Source organism: Triturus cristatus, chromosome 11 (genome assembly GCF_964204655.1).
Source record: "Triturus cristatus chromosome 11, aTriCri1.1, whole genome shotgun sequence".
NCBI lineage: Eukaryota > Metazoa > Chordata > Amphibia > Caudata > Salamandridae > Triturus > Triturus cristatus.
In genome coordinates, this window is record NC_140594.1 from 969,127,682 (window position 1) to 969,140,630 (window position 12,949).

Sequence of the window (12,949 nt, forward strand, 5' to 3'; positions counted from 1 at the left end):
GCTAGAACGGTATATAAAGCACTCGTACATGCCGCATTTACCATTTGCGGTTCGCTAATACCAAGATAGACAGGGGTAGGGCCCTGTCCCCTACGCGGTCCCGAATATTAAAGTACGACAGACCCTCCTTTTGCCCTTACATAGGCAATTACTATATTCATCTTAATCCGAGTCTAGGTCAATGTCCGCAAAGTCATGGAGATGTTGCTGTAGCATCATCCTATTACTTAGCTCGTCCCTCGATACAGGTTTCCTTACACATAAGGTAGTTCATCAAAGCCTTATTATTGGTGATGGGTCTGATGGAACGCGGTTGGCGAGGGGAGTATGTATCTAGAGCATAGAGAAACATGGTTTGGAATGCCCATGACGATCCATTGTAACTGTACGGCAGCACCAGGTAGGGAATACCCTTGTTAATGGTATGGGGCATTAACCCACACACCCAGCAATTGGTCGTATTCATTACCAGTTGGTGCTGGTGCAAGAGCTGGATAAACGAGTTATTTACGAACTCTGATTGTCTGGTCTGTTCGTGCTCAGGCAAAGGGTGAAAAGAGTGAGAGGAGGCAGTAGAAGGAGATATAGGCTGTTCAGTGGGTGCAATGGGCTTTTGAGCGGAGAAAAACACAAATCCTACAATAAACATTATGATACTACACAGTGTAAAAAGGCACAAAAAGACAAAACATTTACTTTTTACAATTCTACACATCCTTGCGTTAAAGGTCATTTCCTCAATCGGTCTCTCCATCTTAAAAAACTCCATCCTCTACTCGGGCCGCTCGCGGCGGATGAGTTTCTTCTGCTAAAGAGTACGCCTGTCAGTCCAGGGAAACGCCCTAGACCAACCAGAACCGTCGACCTAGCGTCTTCGGCCTGTACCCCAAAGTCTTGGCACCGCGACCCTGCGGCAGAACCCGGATGGTGGTTCGAAAAACAAAAATCAAGAAAGTCCTTCAGATGGGAGAGCAAAAATGTCAAAAGGGAAATAATGAGGAAATCTTTATTTGTCCATGGGCCTAGGTCTCAAATTATAGCGGAGACGGCCAGGTGCTGTTTGGTCTTGAAACAAAAGTTCAGGCTCAGTGGTGTCCAATCGATTTGATGGTGGCACAGCTTCCTGCAGAATATTGTCACTCTCTTGGTCTAAAACTGTGCCTTTTAAGCGTGCGTCACTGAATGGTGCAAAACGAGGTACAATGTCTGTCTCTGAGTCGGCGATACCCTCCTTGACCCACTGGTCATATGGCAGAGGCAAGGGGACTACTTTGCAGTGGGTACCATGAATCCAGTGCTTCTTCCCTTTCACTCGCACTGCTGATCTTGTCGAAAGAAGAACAAGATGAGGGCCGATCCAGCGAGGCTCGTCGTTGCCCTTACGCTGGAAATTTCGGACCAGGACCCACGAGCCAGGGTTGATAGGGTGTCCAGGAGGTTCAGAGGCTTGGGGAAGAGTATCATGTACCTGTTGGTGCAAAACACGCAGTTTAACCATCAAATCATACAGGTAATCGAGCAGTACTGGATGCTCAATCTCACTGAACTTCGTAGGTCTCGGTACACCCCATACGTTGGCGGGACGGCCAAAAACGACCTCGTAAGGACTAAGTCCCACTCGTGAGTGTATGGTCATTCTAGTAGACAGGAGTGCTAGAGGTAGAGCGTCAGGCCATTTAAGACCGGTGCTCGCCTGGATTTTAGCCAGCTTGAGCTTTAAGGCTCCATTGTAGCGTTCTACTAATCCAGCTGATTGGGGGTGATTTGCAGCGTGGAACTTCTGCTTTATCCCTAGCCCTTCACATACATTCTTCATCACTTTACCCACAAACTCACTTCCGTTATCACACCACACCATTCTTGGCATCCCAAACCTAGGAAAAAATTCCTTCACAAGGGCTTTGGCTGTGGATAGGGCAGTGTTATCTTTCAGAGGATAAGCCTCAATCCATTTTGAGAAAGCACAAACAACCACTAGTACATATTTCAGGTTGTTGCATCTTTCCATGTGAATAAAGTCCAGCTGCAAAACTTCAAACGGACATGATGGGGGTGCAAAGTGACCAGCCGGAGTTGGGGTTCCCCTACCAGGGTTGTATTTCAAGCATACCATGCAATTCTTGACCACATTCTCTGCACACTTGGGAATCCCAGCATTCTGCCATACTGGAGCCAACAACTTGCATATACCTTTCATACTGATATGTGCCATTCCATGTGCCATAGTAACCACTGGAAGCATATATGCATCAGGCAACAACCATCGCCTATGTTCTGTCAGATCAATCCAACAACCATTCTCATCCAACTTACCCATACTTTCTCTCCACTTGCTTAACTCTTCTTCTGTGGCTTCAGCTTGAAGCGACTTCACACTCTCTATTGTGTTCTCACACATTCCCACATCATTAACCCATCTTGCGGGACCTGCAACATACATTCTAGTCTTCACATTCTGTGCCGTTTCTCTCGCGGTCTCATCAGCAAACGCATTCCCACGTCCAACATCATCTGTGACTTTCCTATGCGCACTGCATTTCATGATCGCAACTTGCAACGGTAGGGTCAGTGACTCAAGGAGATCATTCACCAACTTGCCATTCTGAATTTTAGCTCCATGCGACGTCAGGAACCCACGCTCTTTCCACAAACGCCCAAAATTATGAGCCACGCCAAAGGCGTACTGGCAATCTGTGTATATGTTCACTCTCATTCCTTCAGACAACACACATGCTCTCGTGAGGGCGATTAATTCTGCTGCTTGGGCCGAATTATGTGGCACTCGTGCAGTTTCCACGACCGTGTGCAAAGTCGTGATAGCATAGGCAGCAGTCGTGTCACCATTAGGGAGCTTGAAACAGGACCCATCTACCCATAAAGTGCCATCACACTCAGTCAGGGGAGTATCTTTTAGATCTACTCTCCCTTTCGTCTCTTCTTCTGTTCTGAACAGACAGTCATGTTGCTCAATCTCATCTGAGTCTGCTGGAATTGGCAACAATGTGGCTGGATTCAGCGTATTGCATCTCTTTATGTGTATGTGATTAGCTAACAGTGTAAGTTCGTAGCCCGATAATCGTGCACTAGTCAAGTGTTGTGTCTTAGTTCTATTTAATAATGTGTCCACGGCATGTGGAACCATAACAATCAATGTGTTGTCCATTACCAAACCAGCAGATTGTCGGATAGACATCGCTGCAGCAGCTGTCGCTCTCAGACAGCTTGGCAATGCCCTCGCTACAGGGTCCAAGGTAGATGAAAAATATGCGCATGGGCGCGGTCTGTCACCAAAAGGCTGTGTTAACACTGACAACGCACATCCATCTTTCTCGTGAACATACAATGTAAAAGGCTTACTGTAGTCGGGGGTACCCAACACAGGTGCTGAACATAATGCATTACGCAATTCCACAAAACTTTTCTGGCACTCTTCAGACCATGGGATAGGATTCGGTGTGTCTTTGCATGTTAAGGCTAACAAAGGTTTTGCCAATAAAGAAAAACTAGGGATCCAATGCCTACAGTATGAAGTGATGCCCAAGAAAGCACGTACTTCTCTCTGTGTTTTTGGCACACTCAACTGTGCAATGGCTTGAATTCTTTCTGGGGTCAGTTTCCTTCCCTCCTTCGATAAGAGATGACCTAAGTAGGTCACTTCTTGTTGACAATATTGCAGCTTAGAGAGAGACACTTTGTGATGGAAAGCGAATAAATGGCGCAACAGTGACAATGTGGCTTCTTTACAGATCTTCTCAGTATCCACGGCAATCAGTAAATCGTCCACGTACTGAATCAGGATAGCGCCACTAGGTAAAACGAGTGCATCAAGCTGCGCTTTCAAAGCCTGACTGTATATGGATGGACTTTCACAGTAGCCCTGGGGAGCGCGTTTGAAGCGGAAGCTTCGGCCTCCCAGACTAAACCCAAAAATATCTCTACTCTCTTCTGCAATTGGGATACTAAAGAAAGCATTCTTTAAATCGATCACCGAAAACCATGCAGCAGAGGCTGGAATCATCGTTAACAAGGCAGTTATATCGGGGACAACCGGAAACTGTGGCACAACAATCTTATTAACCTCTCTAAGATCAATCACAAACCTGTAAACAGGTGGCTGTGAAGGATCCGTTCGTTTTAAGACAGGTAAGATCGGACTATTGCAAACGTTGCCTCTTGTCTCTTCAATCACACCCTTATGAATCAAGTCGCTGACAATGTCTAACAATGCTTTCTGCCCTTCATTAGAGATCTTGTACTGGGGAATACGTGGCAGTCTGACATTAGCCTTTAAAGTCACCACATATGGCGGTATCTCTAAGAGGCCCACGTCATTGGGACCAATAGCCCAAAGGGCATCCGGAAGGGATGACAATTCAGGTGGCATCGTGTTTTTAGACAAATACATTGGGGAAATCACTTTCTTGCCTAATGTAAGTTGTACTCCTGAAGGAGAACAATACAGTGTAGCATGTAATCTTTTCAACAAATCTAATCCCAGCAAATTCTCACCACAACCTGTTGTCAGGATCAGGGGTGCTTTCAGCTTGCAAGGTCCAACAGAAAGTGACATGGGACTAGAAATCGGGTTCCTAACTGGGGCGCCAGAAAAACCTACTGAAACATTTATATCGCCAGACAAAGGTGCGCCAGGGAGTTTTGAATGCATGATTGAACTCTTTGCAGCACCAGTGTCTAGCAGAAAAGGCTCCGTTACTTTTGCTGTCGTCACCTCAACATACGGTCCACTCTGATCCACTGGCACTGAAACAACTCCCTCTCTCTGTCTATGGCTGTCCTAGTAATCATTACTTTCTGCATCACCGTCCTCTGCATAATAATCATTATTATAATACTGGGCCGTATTACTAATCGCGTTAACTTGCTGATCAAAGCTATTGATGGCACTTTGAGGCGGCAGAGGACGCGCGTTCTGGGGAGCATTTCCACGCCCTCTGCCTCTAGGAGCTTGCTGACCACCCCTACCTCTTGCGCCATACATATTACCGTTCCGCTGCATTAATTTAGGGCAACTATATTTAAAATGACCTTCCTCTTTGCAGTATGAACATTGGTTGGGACCTACAGGGACACGTGGTTGATAATACCCATTCATTTGCTGGTTGTTCTGAAACTGTTGGGGTTGGTGATAGACACCTTGTGGTTGTCTATAATTATTCTGACCTCCACGTGGCGGATAGGCCTGCTGTAAAAGGACCTTTGTCTTTAATTCCTTCGTTTTCTTTTCTGTTCTATCTTTCTCGTCCTTATCTCTATTTTCATAATACTGTGCAGTAGCCAGTATTTGCGCTGAAGAAGAAACAGCCCAGGAACTCTCTGAATCTTTTAACTTTTTACGCAGGTCAGGAAGTAGATTCTGCACAAACTTATCCACAAATAACCGTTGGCCACCCTCAGTACTCATATCTTGCCCACTGTGATCAATAAACGTTTCTTCAAACCTAGTAAAGAAGTCTGACACTGTCTCATCTTTCTTCTGCTTGCATGCAGATAACTTGTCCCAATTTACGCGCATCGCAGGCATTATTGTCTTCATATACGTGATGATTCTACCAGGCAGTTCAGCTACTAAAGGTTCTGGTTTCGCACCACCAGTTTGTCTAGCATCAGCAGCAACAATGTTGGCCCATGTATCCCCTAGTTCTGCATTGTGATCTACATTACGAATTGATCCCCATAGAGGCTGTGGAACAACATTGCCAAACAACATGTCTATATCGGCCAGATTCATAATGCATGACCCTGCCGTCTGTGACAACTCTTTATAATAACCTGCTGGGTTCTTACGGGGATCAGGTAAGGACTGCTTAAGCGCTAATACTTCAGAGCGCTTCCATGGAACATGCACCCAAACACGCTGGAAATGCGCTGCCACAGCGGGGTTACCACCGACAGCTGCAACCGCTTCCTTCCATACCGGGGGAACTTCTCTCATGGGGTATTGTCGCGCTTTTGCCTTTTTCCCCACAAGGACCTCTTGTTCAAACAATGACTGTTGGCAATCGTCATTCCTAAGTGACAATACAACTGCAACTGCTTTATCTATATCGCGGTCCACAATTATACCAGTTCCAAAATCGAACCTCACTCTACACAACTCCTGCGGGTTCGGATTTTTACCACTATCCTCCAATTCTTCACAGAGAATTTCGCACATTTTCTCGAACACATATCTCTGTTTAGGGGCATCCCATTGATGGAAAGTGTTGACAACTGATTCCACATCATAAAGTGAAGGAAAAACGATCCATCTACGCGCCATGTGATCTATTACCTTTTTCTCATCGGGGTTAGGCAATTGGCTGCGCAACTGCTTACGCTGTACACCAGGAGTTGCACCAGATGACCCAAAGAGAGGAGACATTAATGTAGTAACCACATTAGCTAAGCGCTGTCGCGCTGAAGGAGAAGCCGAGGCGAGAACAGGGGGAAAAACAGAGGGAAGAAAAGAGGATGTAGAGACAGGTACTGGAGTGGTGGAAGGAAGAGTGTTAGGGGAGGCAATTACTGGATTAGGCAAAGTCGCAGGAAGTGCGGGGGCAGTTGGAAGCACCACTGGCGGCGCTTGAGAGGACTGCGCTACAGGAATAGGAACTGGCTGCAAAGCAACTGGCGGTTGCGGCAAGGCTTGCAGTATATGCCCTGGAGGCGGCATATTTACAAGCTGGGGAGGCGCCGTGGCAGTTTGAGCATACGGGGGTGGCGAACTCAACAAATGTGACATCAAGGGATCTTTCTCCTTTTCTTCTGACTCATCCTGCTTAGAATGTGGCAAAGCTGGGTAACATTTGTCAATCCCTAACTTACGCTGCCTGTGCAATTGCTCATTCATTTGCTCCTCTTCATTGTCTTTAAATTGTACAGCTGCTTGCATTACTGACATACCTCTCTCTCTTTTATTCTTTTTCGCTAACTTAATTTCCTTCTGTTTGGCTTCCTTTCGCCATAAGCGGAAAGAGTCAAACATCGCCGGCCGGGCTTTCTTCTTAAACAATTTAATTTCCAGATTATCTAAAATATCGGTATCAAAACTACCATTTTGGGGCCATTTTAAAACACCATCTTTCCTGGTGTAGTGGATCCACACTTCGTTATATGCAATGGGGCCTACGCCATGTTTCACATAGAGCTCATAAGTTGGAGTTCCAACCGGAGGAACCGGACATGATTCCTCTAGCTGGAAATCTTTTCCACAACCCAAACAGAATAATCTACCAAATAGTCCAGAACCAGGCATCTTCGCTCACTAGTCTAGATCCAAACGTCAAAGGATTATCGATTACGATAGCCTCGTGAATACACGAGTCCTCTGGTTTTGGCGTTTGCAAACTCCAAAGTACCAATTCAAATGATCCCGAAGGATACCAAAACAAATGGGAGACGCTCCACTTATACTTAACTGAATATTGCTGATCGATGGCGTCACCAGAAGACTCTCTCGATTGTTTCGCTCTCTCAAACTCGTCAAGGGTCCAAAACAGGTCGATTAATCAGGGGAGCAGTCCTTCGTAGCCGTCGGGACGCGGAGAACCTCGCAGAAAAGACTTTCGGACCACGTCGACATGCAGGGGTCGATGAAGTGGCGGCCTTCCACCGGAATTTCCACACGAAGCTCCTCACGAACCTCTGGCTTGGACTGGTACCGCTGAAATCGTCCCGAGTTGGGCGCCAAACTGAAGTACTGGGTATTTTAGACCCAGCGGTGCAGGGGCACACACCCTATGACTTCTGGGTTTCACCCTGTTCCGGACCTACAGAAACACAGAGTCTTCTGGGTGAAGTCAAAGAATCGTTTATTGGCTGCAGACCAATGACAGGTATCCTAGAAGTACAACAGCGTGTATGTTCTCAGGAGACTGCTGAAAATCATAGGAACGGACTTCTCCTTAAGTACAAAATATCATGCTCCAGGCACACATTCCTTGGTTTACGATATGGCCATATAAAGGTATACATTACAAACGAAAAAGCAGAGTCATGATGACCATCCCACATTCCAGTTCGGCCAGCCCACAATGATTTACACAGTAAGGTTCAGATCCCACGTTTGATGTAAAGAGACCCCCCAATAAACATGAGCATCTCCTGTTTTGGGAAACAAGTCATAAAGCAGGAACAAGCAGGTGTGGAAGAGATTAGCCGGGGGATTGTGTAGAATGAAAGGGTTTTATGACAGGTCAAGCCCTGATGCTAATCACAGGTGGACGGAGGAAGGGGAGCTCGTGAGACCGGTTTGACCCAGGGCAGCAGAGCCAGCTGCCCAGGTCACAGAGAAGTCAGAGGGAAAGCCCATGTACTGTGAGGCCCGTATTAACTCCATCATAGCCTATGTGAGGGCAATGACAAGATGGCCACTGCTTCCAAAATGGAACCCGCGTAGTGGAGCAGAATAACGTGTACACAGTGCATTCATAGCTAGAACGGTATATAAAGCACTCGTACATGCCGCATTTACCATTTGCGGTTCGCTAATACCAAGATAGACAGGGGTAGGGCCCTGTCCCCTACGCGGTCCCGAATATTAAAGTACGACAAGTAGCCTTGGTGTAGTAAGTACGGCATAGCAGATACTTCCCTATTTAGAAAGACGATTTTTAAAGTGCTTAAATAATGATTGTATTTTGGTGCATTTCTCCTTCTTGCATTTTCAAAAGAGTGTGACTAAAGGCATCCCTTCCACTGGATTGGACTCATGAAGCCTTATTTTGGCATTTTAGATGTACTTTCCTTTGCTTACCATTTATGAATTTTATGAGCACTACCAGCTATCTATTGGGAGCATATTTATGTGTGTATGTCTTCATTTGTCCCTTGTTAATGTTTTTAATGTTTCTAATCTGTTTAAAAACACCTTGGTAGCACTAGAAATACTCACATCATCGAGAAATATTTATCACGTGTTCCACTATGGTGATGTGTTTTTTTGTATATGCGTAATTACGTTATATGGCTATAGCCATGACAGACTAATCTATCCCTTCATATATCTTTTCAGGTCTTACAGGCATAATACCAAATCGGTACTGTATGTATATGTATTTCTTTTTATTTCCCCTGGAATACAGTGCATTTAAAATGAAGTATTGACAGGAGTAGTATCAGGGAGCATTCATTGGTCCTGAAGAAAAGCCTTGGGGTAGGGTTTGAAACATGTAGACCACAGAAACTCAGGAACATAATTCCATGAGTTTCAACTTTTGCAAATTTTTAATCTTAGCGGATAGAGGCATGAATAAAATTATTTTACTACTAGCCAGGTATTTTTAATTTTTCCACGTATAACGCCCCCCCACTCGTATTTGTCTCTTCATCCTTCATAGTATACATCAAAAAGTGCTCACATGTAACTCGTAGGTTGTAGTATGTCACATTCCGCAGCGGAACGGGAAGAACCTAATGATGAAGCATGCCACCAAGGGGAAACCCTGGTGGGTGAGGGTTATTTAAAGAAAACTGTCTGTCTTCATGATACAAGACAACTGTGTAGCATGTGCTATGTGTGTGTGATAAGTGCCTTACACATGGACATAACTTTGGTGTCATTGTTCTTCAAAAGTGAATACACTTTTGTGTAATTGTTGATAAACCTACTAGCAAACAACTATTATAAGGATTGCAGCACATAATGGCATAGCACTATTCCAATCAAGACATACTCTTTTAATACCAGTCTCCAGTGTGCCACCATTTATAGTGTAGCATGGAATCAGAACAAGCCCTGATCCTGGCCCAGTGCTGGAGGTCCTTTCAACGCTTATGGAACCCTAGGCCAATACTGGTGGTAGCTCCAAAGGCAGTCAGGTGCGGCCTGCACAGGTAACAGCAATGGGGTGGTGGGGCTGGGCAGGGGTGGGCTGTGGGGGGGTGAGTGGATAGATGACGGGATAGGGAAAGTAAAATAAAAATAAAATAAAACCACTTACCTTGCGCTCACCACATAGCCAAGTTGCCAATGCGGCTAGCGCAAGGTAAGAGGTTTTATACATTTTTTTATTTTACTTTCCCTATCCTGTCTGTCCACTTCCCCCCCACCCGCCCCGCCCTGCCTGGCCCCACAGCTGTTACCTGTGCCAGCCGCGCCTGATGGCAGTAAAACACGTGAAGACATTGTCCAAGATGGCGAAGCTTATATTCTTTAATCGCTTGCTGTCTGAGGCTCACAGAGCTAAGGATTATGCTTCAGAGCTCCTCCTCAATCTGCTCCACTACCTCTGGAATAATGTGGAAGCATTTTCACTTCTCTCTTTGTCATTTGAGAGATTATGGATCCTCTCTAAGCAGCAGGATGAAGCTTGTATTACCACTGGAGGGTGGCTTGGAAATAAAAGTTTGGCTAGGCACCTTTCTGCTTGTTGCGGTTGACTTAGAAACATTGCTTCGGCTAAAGAAATCTGTTAAACTAGGTGTAGAAACTTGGTAAAAATAGAGAGGGTGAATGGGATAACATGCATGAATTCATAGGCAGTTACCTAGTGGTGCTACACACTGACAGGTTTGTCGATTTCTGTTAAAAATGTAATTCTAAGGCCATGGGGGCTGCTGCTGTCTTTACAGATGGATAATGTTTTGTTATTTCATTATTGTGGATCGGCCTGTTGTTTCTACATATTCTGATGGTGAAAATATGTTTTAATTTGTGATGGCTGTGCTGTGTGCCATAATGTGAGCTCTTTGCTCAACTTGCCCTAAAACTGACCTTCTAGGAGCCCAATGAATAAAAGAGAGTTAACATCATCCACACATTAAATATATAGTGTAACCAATTTTGACCATACAGTGAGGACCCAAAATCGGTAGATAAGATTAAGTATGGATTTATTATAAATACATAGCCAAACTGATATACACTAATCTCCAAAATACATGGTAGAAATATAGCATCACTACTGGCAGACCAAATTGTCTAACAAAATTGAGTCTCAGTAACAGAAAACACACAAGAATCTCAGTAATGGCAATGCAGAAAATGAGATACAGAATATGATGATCAGAATGTGATGTGCGTTCCTCTTGACTAGGCATGAGGGAATCTAAATTACCTAAACTGTGCCTACTCTACGTAACGCTAAATCGGGAAACCCTAATTAGATCCATTAAAGCAGGAAGGTGTCTGCATTACAGAGACTTCTGTCTAAGCTCTCCTAAATCAGTAATGTTGCTTAGCATAAAGCCACACAACAGAGTAAAAGCAAAGAGGTCCGTACCCTTCTGAGTCGAAAGCAGGGGTCTCCAACGAGTAGCTCGGGAGCTACTGGTAGCTCGCCAGTACCTTCAAAGTAGAGGTAAAGTCAAACCCACTATAAAATTCAGAGAGTAGGTGCCTATTAAAGAAGGCAGCACTACTCATCTCAAGACCCTTAGAGTGACAGCCACCAAAACCTATGGCAGTAACTCATACTACCACTCAAACACACACTGTATTGGCGTATAGGGTCTGCCACTTGACACTCTGTATCCAATCTCATTATAACTAAGCCACAAGGAGATTGACCATGTTCTAGTCCCTGCTTTTTCAATGACAACATGTGTGTGAACAGCGGACCATGAAAGAAGTAGGCAGCATTAGCATGCGCAGTAATCAGTGCTGACCCACCAAAGTGTGAGACTGCAGGAGTCAGAGTAAAAAAGTGACAGTTGGGTGCATGATCAGCTCAAGACCTAAGGAAAACAGGGCATGATCCAGACCAGAGAAAATTAAGAGACTCATCAGCATTTATGTGTGTTCATAATAAACACTATTGTTTCCTGAAAGCTACGCCAGGTGTCAAGCCCCAGCAAATGTGTATGCTAGCCCCCATTATGAGGGTGTTATCTCTGATATAATTGTGTCAGTTCCTGGCATAATAATGGTCATCCTTTTCTATTTTAGGTATTTTTGGTCAGGTTGTGGTATACTGGCAGCCATCATTTACATACTAGGAGCATGACTGGCCTACAATTACCTATTCCTGGAATATTAATGGTAATGACTGATATAAGGGTTCTGGCTTTTCTTCTGGAAAATTGAGTTTGTTTGGCCAAAGTTGAAAGTGGTATGTGTTAGAAAATTTGCATTTTCAGAAACTAAACTGATGAATGATAATTCATGTTAAGCTGGGTAGACCTACTGTTGTACTTATGTCCTTTGTGCCGTAGGGCATGTCAAGATTTGAATGTTACTTCATAAGTCAGGTGGAGGCATTTTATATTGATGAATGTTTTCCTAGCACTTCTGATGGTAACCGCACCTGGAATACTTGGGTGATAACTACTGATAATCCTGCTTAGGGTGGTCATAGTGGAGTCACTTTTTACAGTTATAAAATTGGCTAGTAGCTCAGGAAGACTTTCTTTGAGCAGACGTAGCTCTAACTACAGAACAGGTTGGAGACCCCTGGTCTAAAGGAAATCTGATTACAGCTGAAGTGTGATCACCAATTAAAACTCACAAAAGAACATTTGAGAATCCCATATCACGTGTCTCATTACTTTCAACCTTCACATGGAAAAACTTGGCAACCTCACTTGGAACTCTTTTCCTTTGGTCCGCACATCAGAACGTCCTTGGATTCCTCCCGTCTCTCAACTCCGCACAAACATAGTCCTCCTTCTGTTCGTTAAGACTTCTCGCCCTTGCCAAAAGTACTTTTCACTATCTCTCATACGCAATGAGCCTTTCTCTATTAATGAGATCATACTACTGCAGCTGCAGAGGAGAGAAAACATTGCAACCCAAACAAACCTTCTGTAAGGGGGCCGCTTCCATAACCACCCTGCCCCTCCTCCCTTTTTCCCCTACGGGCCGTAGACAGGCTATCAACAGTCAGGGAGAGAAGGGGTTAACCTCTCCTGCTGACTCTTACGTACAGGGAAGGATTCCCCAGGATGGAGACGGGGACCAATAGACGACCGGCAGGGCGGAGCCAACGCCACGTAAGGAGGAGGCGGAAGT